The 14,698-nt window shown below is 39.3% G+C and overlaps 1 pseudogene; it reads left to right on the top strand.

Moving 5' to 3' along the window:
- Positions 1–13,185: 13,185 nt before the first annotated feature.
- Positions 13,186–14,229, top strand: LOC138431445 (zinc finger protein 280A-like; annotated as a pseudogene).
- The last annotated feature ends 469 nt before the right edge of the window (positions 14,230–14,698 follow it).

The following is a 14,698-nucleotide window of genomic DNA, read 5'->3' as shown; positions in this document are numbered from 1 at the left end:
CTTGGTGATGGACAGGGAGACCTCGTGTGCTGCAATTCACGGGCTCGCAAAGAGTCGGACACGACTGAGCAACTGAACAGAACTGAACTGATAATGAGTGGTGTTGAGCATCTTTTCATGTTTGTTAGCCATCCGCATGTCTTCTTTGGAGAACTGTCTATTTAGTTCTTCGGCCCATTTTTTGATTGGGTCGTTTATTTTTCTGGAGTTGAGCATAAGTTGCTTGTATATTTTTGAGATTAGTTGTTTGTCAGTTGCTTCATTTGCTATTATTTTCTCCCATTCAGAAGGCCATCTCTTCACCTTGCTTATAGTTTCCTTTGGTGTGCAGAAGTTTTTAATTTTAATTAGATCCCATTTGTTGTTGTTGTTGTTGTTTTTGCTTTAACTTCCAGTATTCTGGGAGGTGGATGATAGAGGATCCTGCTGTGATTTATGTCAGAGAGTGTTTTGCCTGTGTTCTCCTCTAGGAGTTTTATAGTTCCTGGTCTTACATTTAGATCTTTAATCTATTTGAGTTTATTTTTGTGTGTGGTGTTAGAAAGTGATCCAGTTTCATTCTTTTACAATTGGTTTACTAGTTTTCCCAGCACCACTTGTTAAAGAGATTGTCTTTACTTTATTATATATTCTTGCCTCCTTTGTCGAAGATAAGGTGTCCATAGGTGTGTGGATTTATCTCTGGGCTTTCTATTTTGTTCCATTGATCTATATTTCTGTCTTTGTGCCAGTACCATATGTCTTGATGACTGTGGCTTTGTAGTAGAGCCTGAATGAAGTCAGGCAAGATGATTCCTCTAGTTCCATTTTTCTTTCTCAAGATTGCTTTGGCTATTCGAGTTTTTTTTTGTATTTCCATACAAATATTGAAATTATTTGTTCTAGTTCTGTGAAAAATAACACTGGTAGCTTGACAGGGATTACACTGAATCCATAGATTGCTTTGGGTAGTATACTCATTTTCACTATATTGATTCTTCCAATCCATGAACATGGTATATTTCTCCATCTATTAGTCTCTTCTTTGATTTCTTTCATTAGTGTTTTATAGTTTTCTATATATATAGATCTTTAGTTTCTTTATTTTTTTTAATTTTAGTTTTTTTATTTTTTAAATTTTAAAATCTTTAATTCTTACATGCATTCCCAAACATGATCCCCCCTCCCACCTCCCTCCCCATAACATCTTTCTGGGTCATCCCCATGCACCAGCCCCAAGCATGCTGCATCCTGCGTCAGACATAGACTGGCGATTCAATTCACATGATAGTATACATGTTAGAATGTCATTCTCCCAAATCATCCCACCCTCTCCCTCTCCCTCTGAGTCCAAAAGTCCGTTATACACATCTGTGTCTCTTTCCCTGTCTTGCATACAGGGTCGTCATTGCCATCTTCCTAAATTCCATATATATGTGTTAGTATACTGTATTGGTGTTTTTCTTTCTGGCTTGCTTCACTCTGTATAATCGGCTCCAGTTTCATCCATCTCATCAGAACTGATTCAAATGAATTCTTTTTAATGGCTGAGTAATACTCCATTGTGTATATGTACCACAGCTTTCTTATCCATTCATCTGCTGATGGACATCTAGGTTGTTTCCATGTCCTGGCTATTATAAACAGTGCTGCGATGAACATTGGGGTACATGTGTCTCTTTCAATTCTGGTTTCCTCGGTGTGTATGCCCAGAAGTGGGATTGCTGGGTCATAAGGTAGTTCTATTTGCAATTTTTTAAGGAATCTCCACACTGTTCTCCATAGTGGCTGTACTAGTTTGCATTCCCACCAACAGTGTAGGAGGGTTCCCTTTTCTCCACACCCTCTCCAGCATTTATTGCTTGTAGAGTTTTGGATCGCAGCCATTCTGACTGGTGTGAAGTGGTACCTCATTGTGGTTTTGATTTGCATTTCTCTAATAATGAGTGATGTTGAGCATCTTTTCATGTGTTTGTTAGCCATCCGTATGTCTTCTTTGGAGAAATGTCTATTTAGTTCTTTGGCCCATTTTTTTTATTGGGTCGTTTATTTTTCTGTAATTGAGCTGCATAAGTTGCTTGTATATTTTTGAGATTAGTTGTTTGTCAGTTGCTTCATTTGCTATGATTTTCTCCCATTCAGAAGGCTGTCTTTTCACCTTGCTTATATTTTCCTTGGTTGTGCAGAAGCTTTTAATTTTAATTAGATCCCATTTGTTTATTTTTGCTTTTATTTCCAGTATTCTGGGAGGTGGATCATAGAGGATTCTGCTGTGATTTATGTCTGAGAGTGTTTTGCCTATGTTCTCCTCTAGGAGTTTTATAGTTTCTGGTCTTACATTTAGATCTTTAATCCATTTTGAGTTTATTTTTGTGTGCGGTGTTAGAAAGTGATCTAGTTTCACTCTTTTACAAGTGGTTGACCAGTTTTCCCAGCACCACTTGTTAAAGAGATTGTCTTTACTCCATTGTATATTCTTGCCTCCTTTGTCAAAGATAAGGTGTCCATATGTGTGTGGATTTATCTCTGGGCTTTCTATTTTGTTCCATTGATCTATATTTGTGTCTTTGTGCCAGTACCATACTGTCTTGATGACTGTGGCTTTGTAGTAGAGCCTGAAGTCAGGCAAGTTGATTCCTCCCGTTCTATTCTTCTTTCTCAAGGTTGCTTTGGCTATTCGAGGTTTTTTGTATTTCCATACAAATCTTGAAATTATTTGTTCTAGTTCTGTGAAAAATGTGGCTGGTAGTCTGATAGGGATTGCATTGAATTTGTAAATTGCTTTGGGTAGTATACTCATTTTCACTATATTGATTCTTCCAATCCATGAACATGCTATATTTCTCCATCTATTAGTGTCCTCTTTGATTTCTTTCATCAGTGTTTTATAGTTTTCTATATATAGGTCTTTAGTTTCTTTAGGTAGATATATTCCTAAGTATTTTATTCTTTTCATTGCAATGGTGAATGGAATTGTTTCTTTAATTTCTTTTTCTACTTTCTCATTATTCGTGTATAGGAATGCAAGGGGTTTCTGTGTGTTGATTTTATATCCTGCAACTTTACCATATTCATTGATTAGCTCTAGTAATTTTCTGGTGGAATCTTTAGGGTTTTCTATGTAGAGGATCATGTCATCTGCAAACAGTGAGAGTTTTGTTTCTTCTTTTCCAATTTGGATTCCTTTTATTTCTTTTTCTGCTCTGATTGGTGTGGCCAAAACTTCCAGAACTATGTTGAATAGTAGCATTGAAAGTCGGCACCCTTGTCTTGTTCCTGACATTAGGGGAAATGCTTTCAATTTTTCACCATTGAGGATAATGTTTGCTGTGGTTTTGTCATACACAGCTTTTATTATGTTGAGGTATGTTCCTTCTATTCCTGCTTTCTTGAGAGTTTCAATCATAAATGGATGTTGAATTTTGCCTCCCTGCATCTATTGAGATAATCATATGGCGTTTATTTTTCAATTTGTTAATGTGGTGAATTACATTGATTGATTTGTGGATATTGAATAATCCTTGCATTCCTGGAATAAAGCCAACTTTTTCATGGTGTATGATTTTTTCAATGTGTTGTTGGATTCTGATTGTTAGAATTTTGTTAAGGATTTTTGCATCTATGGTCATCAGTGATATCGGCCTATAGCTTTCTTTTTTTGTGACATCTTTGTCAGGTTTTGGTATTAGGGTGATGGTGGCCTCATAGAATGAGTTTGGAAGTTTACCTTTCTCTGTAATTTTCTGGAAGAGTTTGAGCAGGATAGGTGTTAGCTCTTCTCTAAATTTTTGGTAGAATTCAGTTGTGAAGCTGTCTGGACCTGTGCTTTTGTTTGCTGGAAGATTTCTTTTTACCGTTTCAATTTCCATGCTTGTGATGTGTCTGTTAAGAGTTTATATTTCTTCCTGGTTCAGTTTTGGAAAGTTGTACTTTTCTAATAATTTGTCCATTTCTTCCACGTTTTCCATTTTATTGACATTTAATTTTATTGATTTGATTTTTCTCTGTTTCTTTTTCTTTTTTTTTTTTAGGTTTTTTTTTGGCAATTTTAGTTTTTTATTTTTTTAGATTTTAAAATCTTTAATTCTTAGTGTGGCTAATCGTTTCAATTTTATTTATCCTTTCAAAGAACCAGCTTTTGGCTCTGTTGATTTTTGCTATGGTCTCTTTCGTTTCTTTTGCATTTATTTCTGCCCTAATTTTTAAGATTTCTTTCCTTCTACTAACCCTGAGGTTCTCCATTTCGTCCTTTGTTACTTGATTTAGGTGTAGAGTTAAATTATTTATTTGACTTTTTTTCTTGTTTGTTGAGGTATGCCTGTATTGCTATGAACTTTGCTCTTAGCACTGCTTTTATAGCATCCCACAGGTTTTGGGTTGTTGTGTTTTCATTTTCATTTTTTTCTATGCATACTTTGATTTCTGTTTTGATTTCTTCTGTGATGTGTTGGTTATTCAGAAGCGTATTGTTCAGCCTCCATATGTTGGAATTTTTAATAGTTTTCCTCCTGTAATTGAGATCTAATCTTAATGCATTATGGTCAGAAAGACGCTTGGAATGATTTCAGTTTTTTTTTTTTTTTTTTTTTTAATTTATCAAGGTTAAATTTATGGCCCAGGATGTGATCTATCCTGGAGAAGTTTCCGTGAGCACTTGAGAAAAAGGTGAAATTCATTGTTTTGGGGTAAAATGTTCTATAGACATCAATTAAGTCTAACTGGCCTATTGTGTCATTTAAAGTTTGTGTTTCTTTGTTAATGCTCTGTTTAGTTGATCTGTTCATAGGTGTGAGTGGGGTATTAAAGTCTCCCACTATTATTGGGTTTTGTTAATTTCCTCTTTCATACTTGTTAGCATTTGCCTTACATATTGCGGTGCTCCTATGTTGGGTGCATATGTATTTATAATTGTTATATCTTCTTCTTGAATTGATCCTTTGATCATTATGTAGTGGCCTTCTTTGTCTCTTTTCACAGCCTTTGTTTTAAAGCCTATATTATCGGATATGAGTGTTGCTACTCCTGCTTTCTTTTGGTCGCTATTTGCATGGAATATCTTTTTCCAGCCCTTCATTTTCAGTCTGTATGTGTCCCTTGTTTTTAGGTAGGTCTCTTGTAGGCAGCATATATAGGGGTCTTGGCTTTGTATCCATTCAGCCATTCTTTGTCTTTTGGTTGGGGTATTCAACCCATTTACATTTAAGGTAATTATTGATAACTATGATCCCGTTGCCATTTACTTTATTGTTTTGGATTAGGGTTTATCCACCCTTTTTGTGTTTCCTGTCTAGAGAATATCCTTTAGCATTTGTTGGAGAGCTGGTTTGGTGGTGCTGAATTCTCTCAGCTTTTGCTTCTCTGTAAAGCTTTTGATTTCTCCTTCATATTTGAATGAGATCCTTCCTGGGTCCAATAATCTAGGCTCTAGGTTATTTTCTTTCATCACTTAAAGTATGTCTTACCATTCCCTCCTGGCCTGAAGTTTCTATTGAAAGATCTGCAGTTATCCTCATGGGAATCCCCTTGTGTGTGTGTGTGTGTGTGTGTGTTTCCCCCCCTTGCTGCTGTTAATATTTGTTCTTTATGTTTGATCTTTGTTAATTCTTTATGTTTGATCTTTGTTAATTTGATTAATATGTGTCTTGAGGTGTTTCACCTTTGGTTTATCCTGTTTGGAACTCCCTGGGTTTCTTGGACTTGGGCGATTATTTCCTTCTTCATTTTAGGGAAGTTTTCAACTCTTATCTCCTCAAGGATTTTCTCATGGTCTTTCTTTTTGTCTTCTTCTTCTGGGACTCCTATAATTCGAATGTTGGAGAGTTTCATATTTTCCTGGAGGTCTCTGAGATTGCCCTCATTCATTTTAATTTGGTTTTCTTTTTTTCCTCTCTGATTCATTTATTTCTACAATTCTATCTTCTATTTCACTAATCCTATCTTCTGCCATTGTTATTCTACTATTTGTTTCCTCCAGAGTGTTTCTGATCTCATTTATTGCATTATTCATTATATATTGACTCTTTTTTATTTCTTCTAGGTCCTTGTTAAACCTTTCTTGCATCTTCTCAATCCTTGTCTCTAGGCTATTTATCTGTGATTTCATTTTGATTTCAAGATTTTAGATCATTTTCACTATCAGTATTCAGAATCCTTTCTCAGGTAGATTCCCTATCTCTTTCTCTTTCTCTCTCTCTCTCTCTCTCTCCCTTTATTTTATTTTTTATTTTTTTGGTTTGGTGGGCATTTCTCCTGTTCCTTTACCTGCTGGGTATTCCTCTGTCTCTTCATCTTGGTTATATTGCTGTGTTTGGAGTGGCCTTTCTATATTCTGGGAATGTGTGCAGTTCTCTTCATTATGGAGTTTCCTCATTGTGGGTGGGGTTGTATCAGTGGCTTGTCAAGGTTTCTTGGTTAGGGAGGGGCTTGTGTTTGAGTTTGGGTGGAGCTGGATTTCTTCTCTCTGGAGTGCAATGAAGTGACCAGTAATGAGTTATGAGATGTCAATGGCTTTGGAGTAACGTTGAGCTGCCTGTATATTGAAGCTCAGGGGTATGTTCCTGTGTTGCTGGAGAATTTGTGTAATATGTCTTGCTCTGGAACTTGTTGGCCCTTCGTTTCAGTGTTGGTATGGAGGTGTCTGATGAGCTCCTATTGAATAATGTTCCCTGGATTCAGGAGTTCTCTGATGTTCTCAGGATTTGGACATAAGCCTCCGGCTTCTGGTTTTCAGTTTTATTTTTATAGTAGCCTCAAGACTTCTCCATCTACACAGCACCAATGATAAAACATCTAGGTTAAAGATGAAAAGTTTCTTCACACTGAGGGACACCCAGAGAGTTTCACTGAGTTACATGGAGAAGAGAAGAGGAAGGGGGTAGTTAGAGGTGACTGGAATGAGATGAGGTAGGATCAAAAGAAGAGAGATCAAGCTAGCCAGTAATCACTTCCTTATGTGTGCTCCACAGTCTGGACCGCTCAGAGATGTTCACGGAGTTATACAGGGAAGAGTAGAGGGAAGAAGTAGACAGAGGTGGCCATGAGGATAAAAGATGGTAATGAAAAGGAGAGAGACAGATCCGGCCAGTAACCAGTTCCCTAAATGTTCTGCACCGTCTGGAACACACAGGGATTCAGAGTTGGGTAGAGAAGAGAAGGGGGAGGGAAGAGAAGAGGCCCTCTGGTGGAGAAAAAGGAGAGTCCAAAGGAGGAGAACGTGGTCAAACCAGTAATCTTGCTCTCAGGTAAAATTGGGTACTGAAGATTGGGTTTTTAAAGGTAAAAAATTGACAATAAATACCAAAAAGCAAAGCTTAAAAATATAGAGTAGAGGTTGGATTTTCAAAAGTACAATATTAAAGAAAAGAAAAAAAAAAGCCACAAGAATTATTTAAAAACAACAACAACCACAAAAAGTCTATATACATCCTTTGATTTAAAAATAGGGTCTTTTTTTTAAGTAATAATAGGTTATAAAAATTAAAAAACAATAATAAAGGAGAAATAGAGGACCTTAAAATCTTAAAAATAAGAAAAAGAATAGAAAAAAAAAACTATCACACAACATCAACAACAACAACAAAAAGGAATGATCATAAAAATAGTAAAGATATATCTGGCCCTTTCTCTGGTCTCTTCAGTGTCTGATTTCCACCCTGACACAGTTGGTGGGATGCGGGGTGGGGGGTGGGGGGTGGGGGGTGGACACTATTATTTGTTTAGGCTCACTTGTTCAGTCACGCTGTTGGGAGAGAGGGATGCTGCAAACAAATAACACTGGTGTGTGCTCGAAGTATCTCAGCCCTGCTGGGCCTGCCCCTGCTCACAGCTCACACCACTCAGGCTCTACATTGCTCCACTGGGAACCGTCTGAGTCTGGCCCTAGGATGCATGCACCTCCCCAGTCTAAGCCGCTCAGGCTCAGCGCTCAGGTAGCCCTCAGAGGTGCAGATTCGGTTGGGCCTCCCAGGTCCGAGTAGCACAGATGTTTGGTGAGCACGGTTGTTGCGACTTATCCCCTTTCCCATTTCTGCTGCTCAGTTTTCTCAGTGTAACCCTGGTGTCCCTTCTCAGGCAGATGATGACTGTCCAGAACCTCCAGAAGTCTTAACCTTCCAGTTAGCAAAGAAGCCTGCTTGCATTTTGGTAGGTACACTCTCTTGGGCTGTGATTGCCTCCTTCCAGCCCTTACGGCTCTGGCTGTTTGTCACCAGAGGTAGATGATCTGCAGCCAATTATTTCTGTTCCGTCCTTTGTTCTGTGTGCGGTCCTGGCAGTCTCTTATGTTCGTGCTTTTCGGGTAGTAGCTATCCCACAATCTGGTTTGCTAGCCCAAGTTAGTTTGGGCGTTCTGGCCTGATTCTTAAAAGAATTGCAGCCCATGCCTCCCATGCCTCCCTGCCCATCCCCCACTTGCTAGTGGCAGATGCAGGTGTCTGTGCTGCTTCTCTGCTGGGGGAGTTACTGTTGGGCTCATAATCTGTTGGTTTTCATTATTTATTTATTTTTCCTTCCTGTTATGTTGTCCTCTGTGCTTCCAAGGCTCACCACAGACTCAGCAGCAAGAGTGTTTCCTGGTGTTTGGGAACCTCTAAGATTCCCTTCCTGGGATGGAACTTCCTTCCCAGGACAGAGCTCCCTCCCTACCTCCTTTGTCTCTTTTTTTGTCTTTTATATTTTTCCTACCTATTTTTGAAGATAATGATCCGCTTTTCTGGATTCCTGGTGTCCTCTGCCAGAATTCAGAAGTTGTTTTGTGGAATTTCCTCAGCATTGAAATGTTCTTTTGATGAATTTGTGAGGGAGAAAGTGGTCTCCCCATCCTCCTATTCCTCTGCCATCTTAGGACCACCTCTAGAATAGGTTTTAAAAGGCTTGGAATCTGCTGATCCAGCCTCACTGAGAAAAGGCTTTTGGAGAGTCAAGTAGGAGTTCCATGGACACAGGACACAGGAAGTGGTGTTGGTATTTCCAGAGAAATCTCTCTGGGAAGTGGAGAAAAAGACACTCAGCTTCACTCACCACTTGGGCTCAGAGTGGGAAATGTTTAGCTGCACTGTGTCAACTGGACTTCAGGAGCTGGTGAGCCATGGGGTTTGGAATTCTTCATTTTGTTCTCTGTAGCCATGAGTCTGCAAAATTTCTCTGTAAAGGATTATAGAGTAACCAGGCATTAAGAGCCATGCGGTCTCTAGCAGTGTGAAACAGCCTCAGGCAGCTGCAAATGAGCACAGCTGTGTTCCAATAAAACATTATTTGTGTCACTGAAATTTACATCTCATATAATTTTCCCATGTCACAAACATTCCTTTGTTTCCCCCCAAATTAAAAAAAAATGTAAAAATATTGAACATATTTTTAAAAGTTAAAACACACACACACACACTAAAACATAAAAATCATTCTTAGCTTGCTGTTTGGTAGAAAAAAACAAACAGGAGGCAAGCCAATTTGTCAATCCCTGTCTAAGCCATTTGCCTGTATAATTCAGCTAGCATCCCATTAGTGACTTGTGACATGAATTTAGTAGCCTGGATTTTGCCTGTGAAAAATATAAATTTTCATTAAATCTAAGATGACATCAGGTGTAAGATACAACATTTTTCTTTCTTCCTTTTTCTTTTCTTTTCTTTTTTTTTTTTTTTTTTTTTGCCATAGCCTGTGGAATTTGGGATCATAGATACCTGACCAAAGATTAAACCCATGCCCCCTTGTGTGGAAGTGAGGAGTCTTAAATACTGGATCACCAAGGAAGTTCCATAGCATTATGTTCCATAACACTATCAAATATATATTTATATACATATGTATGTGTGTGTGCTCAGTTGCTTCACATGTTCAACTCTTTGCAACCCTATGGACTGCAGGCCACCAGGCTCCTCTCCCCATAGGATTCTTCAGGCAGGAATACTGGAGTGGGTTGCCATGCCCTCTTCCAGGGGGTCTTTTTAACCCAGAGATGGAACCTGTGTCTCTTACATCGTCTGCATTGGCAGGAGGGTCCTTTACTGCTAGGGCCACCATTTACGCACAGCCAGACAAACTATGATATGCTACTGATGAAATGTGATCTGGTATCACACATGGTCAAATGTAAACTTTAGAATGTCCCTTAATGTCAGTGAAACGTGTTGATGACATGGAAGCTATCAAAAAATTTATTATATGGAGACAAATTTTGTTACAAATCTTTTATCTCAATGACCGCCATTGCCCCCATCAGCATCCAGCTACATACTGGCTGACTTTCTCCCTTGCATGATAGTTTTAAATCATTAAGATTTGGATTTCATGACATGCTTGGAGAAATAGATTCTCAGCCTTTTGGCTAAGATCAAGTGGAAATACTTGCGGAGCCAGGAATTAACGGGTCGAGCGTGTGGTACAGATAAATGATTGCATTAATAACACTTACTGTTTATTTTTGCAGCAGATATGTAACACGGACAGATGCCACATATTATAGAAACAAAAATACAGCAACCCAATAGCTCTGGAGGTGAATATGGTGTGTGAGTTGGGGGAGGCTATGATTTCTGACATCATGGTTAGGGAAGCCTGGCAGAGAAACTGTGGACTGAGGCACGTTTGGAGCTGGGTGGTGGTACTTGAGATAGCATCCAAGGCAGGGGGAATGGCAGAAGTCCTGAGAAGACTCCGTCCTCTCTCCTTGGTACCCTTGGGAGATTGAGTTGGGAACCCTTCACCCGCAGATACCAAAATCCATGGATGCTCAAGTCCCTTATATAAAATGGTGTAATCTTTGCATGTAACTAAAGGGGATGCTCCTGCATACTTAAAATCATCTTCACATTCCTTATAATACCTAATACAATGTTGATGCTATGTAAATAGTTTCAATACAGTGTAAATGCAATATATTTATATATGGTTGCCAGTATGAGGCAGGTTCAAGTTTTGCTATTAGAACTTTCTGGATTATATATATATATATATATATATATATATGTGTGTGTGTGTGTGTGTGTGTATATATATATATATATATAATTATAATATATTATATTACAATATATTATAATATAATATATTATATTATATATAAATATATATATAATAAATAATATAAATAATATATATTATATAATTTATATATATATTTACAATTTTATATATATATATAATTTTTTTTGGATCCATGTATAGAGTCTGGTGCCTTCTGGACTCACAGACTGGAGGGAGTGAGGGGTACCCCCTAGGGACAGCTGGAGGCTTTTTTGGACATTTTATGTTGTTCAGCATTTCTGATTGAGATTGGAGATCTATAAGCAAAATGGTGCCCAGGAGCTCTCCTTTAGAGATTAACAGGAGCAGTGGGGTCACCATGGGGAAACAAGGCAAAAGTGGGGGCTGGAGAAGTAAATTTAAAACTGTCGTGTCATTTAAACGAATTTGAGATGTTTCCTTATGCATAAAATAAGGGTGTGAATAGTTATCTCAATGTTCCATATGATGATTAAATCAGGTACTAATTTTGTCTTTTGAAAGAAATAGAATCATCACCACTCATCTGCAGAGAATAAGTTCCAAGTCCCCCAGCGGACATCTCTAGCCTCGTATATTATCAAACCCTATATACACAACGATTTTTCTATACAAACATACCTGTGATGCAGTTTATTTTGCAAAAGCACAGTAAGAGATTGGCAACTAACTAATAATAACAGGAAAGTGAAAGTGAAGGCTCTCAGTCATGTTCGACTGTTTGCAACCCCATGGACTGCAGTTTACCACCCTCCTCTGTCCATAGGATTTCCCAGGGAACAATTCTGAAGTGGGTTCCCATTTCCTTCTCCAGAGGATCTTTCTGACCCAGGGATCAAACCTGGATCTCCCAAATTATAAGCAGACACTTTTTCATCTGAGCCACCAGGGAAGGTGTAAGAATAACAGAACAGTTATAACAATATACTTTTATAAAGTTTTGTGAATGTAGTCTCTAAAGTAAAAAAATATATATATATTACTCTATTAATTTAGTGGGCTTTTTTCCCACCCAAACTAGGCACTTACTATGCTCTGTGGCCATAACTTTTGCATTTTGAGGTTTGACAGCTGAACTAACCCAGATTTATTTTCTCTTCTTCACATTAACCTTAGATCTTAGCAACCTCAGTATACAATTATTTCTCTTTTTATATCAAATTGAGAACTATCATCTTTTCACTTTAAGGTAGCACTTAATGGATTCCCTCTGACATATCTAAATGGCCAACAACACTCCACTTATGCTTTGGGACCACTATTGAATAAAATAAGGGTGACTTGATCACAAGCCCTGTGACATCTCAACAGTCATTGTGGTAACCGAGTGACAAATGGGTGGGATGTGTAGGACTAAGGAACAAATTACATCTGGGCAGGAGGTTGCAGGATGGTGTGAGATTCCAGTCACACTGCTCAAAATTACATGCAATTTAGAACTTGTGAGTTATTTATTTCTGGACTCTTCCATTTAATATTTTCAGTGAACAACTGAAGGTTAACTGAAACCACAGAGAGTGACACCTGAGATCAGAGGGGATGACCTTGTCCTGCGGTTGCCTTTAGGTAGAAAAAGCACTAGAAGAAGGGGCCACTTGAAGCCAAAAGTACTATAAAATGGCCCATCTCTTCCCATGTGAGGAAGCACAAGCACCATCACAAGCCAAGTAAAAGACCAGCGGGTCCAAATCCAGAGATGAGGATGATGACTATGCCGAGGTCATCTTTGTTGGAGTGGAGCACGTCAGTGAGGATGCTGAAGCCCTCTTTGTCAGAGTGAGTTCACGTTCAAAGCCAGTTATTTCTAACGTTTTAAACAGAGTGACCAGGGACTCATCTTCCAGAGCAAAGAAGGGCCACGTGAGTCCAGATCCCTCCTGCAGGTAGCAACCTAAAAATCTCAGGAACCCAGCATCAGAGCCACTGATCATCTCACCAACTTTTCAGTCCGAATGTGAAGGAAGAGACAGTCATGTTATGTTTGAGCCTTCGTCTAAACCTGATTATAGACGAGCTCTCTGCCAGCTCTGCTTCACAATTCAGAATTGCTCTCTCTGTGGCCTCATTGTCTATTTGGAGGTGTTCTCTCATTAGGAGGCAGGGATGAAAGTCATCTTAATTCAAAGCAATGTCCCACTTCAGATGTAAATGTTAACAGAAAGACCTAAACTCAGCAATGGAATCCCAGGGGGACCAGCCTGCACCATGGCCCCTCCAGGATTCTGTCCTACAAAGAACACAATTATGACCTTGAAAGACCTCCCGACCTCACCGGGCCATGTTCAAGGTGGGGCCTCATTTTCACAGACTCATGCAAATGACCGGGCCTGCTTCAGTCTTATGGATCCAGACAGAACATGTAGTTTGGAAGGGCTGGAGAAAACAGACTTTTGGACTCCAGCATGTCAGAGCAAGACTGTTGATCCCATGAAAAGATATCTGATCATGTTACTTGATGACTTTTACTATGGGCAGCATATAAGAAATGGGCAGCCAGAAGAGGAGACTCGCATAGCCTTTAAATGCCTCAGCTGCTTGAGAGCTCTGAAAAATGTCAAGGTTATGATCCACGTGAGGAACCATCTGAAGCTTGAGAAGCAGAAGGGTGACAGCTGGGAATGCACTCTACCTGCCAGCACTGCCATCGCTTGTTTCCCACCCCCTTCCAGCTGCAGTGTCACACTGAAAGTGTCCACAGTTCCCAGGAGCCCTCCACGGTCTGTAAGATTTATGAATTGTCCATCAAAACAGATCAGGTTCTCTTACAGCACATGAAGGACAGTCACGAACCTGGTGAAATGCCCTATGTGTGCTGCATTTTCAATTACAGATCTTCTGCATGTGGCAACGTAGAGGCACATTTTAGAATGTGGCATGCAAACATGAACAATTTGCTTTGTCTGTTTTGCCTCAAAATTCTCAAACTGGTGACATCCTTCGTAAATCACTCTTGGAGGCACTGGAACAGGAGGGTCTTTACATGTACCAAGCACTGGCTACAGTTTCTGAAGCTGAAGGAAAAGAGAGAGCACAAAACCAAGTATCATCATTCATTCAAAAAGCCAGAGCAATTGTTCAGGATTGCCTCCTGAAACAGAGGTCATGATCTGAACTTTAGTTCAGCTGGGACTGAGAGAGACAGCATCCATCATTGTGAGGAACTCCCAAGTGCCACCCAGAAAAACTACAAAGATGATTGACTACCAACACAAAGCATTGCCGATGTGTCTCAGCAAGGGATTTGAGTAATAATTATGTTCTCCCCAGCTCCAGAAATTCACAAAAGCCCTATTAATGTTCAGCCAGCTCTACATAAAGACCCGACCTAGCTTTTGTTGTTCAGTTGCTCAGTCATTTCGGACCCCCTGTGACCATATGAACTTCAGCACGCCAGACTTCCCTGTCAATCACTATCACCTAAAGCTTGCTCAAACTCATTCCGTCGGGTTGCTGATGCCATCCAACCATCTCATCCTCTGTCACCGCTTCTCCTGTCTTCAACATTTCCCCAGCATCAAGTTGTTGTTGTTGTTGTTTTCCCCCAATGGGTTGACTCTTCCCATCAGGAGGCCAAAATATTAGAGCTTCAGCATCAGTTCTTCCACTGAATATTCAGGGTTGATTTCTCTTAGGATTGACTGGTTGGATCTCTTAGCAGTCTAAGGGACTCTCAAGATTCTTCTCTATTTTCCAGTACCACAGTTCAAAAAAAAATCAG

Source organism: Ovis canadensis, chromosome Y, assembly GCF_042477335.2.
Source record: "Ovis canadensis isolate MfBH-ARS-UI-01 breed Bighorn chromosome Y, ARS-UI_OviCan_v2, whole genome shotgun sequence".
Classification (NCBI taxonomy): domain Eukaryota; kingdom Metazoa; phylum Chordata; class Mammalia; order Artiodactyla; family Bovidae; genus Ovis; species Ovis canadensis.
Note: the sequence above shows the minus strand (reverse complement) of the source record. Positions and strands in the feature narration are given on the sequence as shown.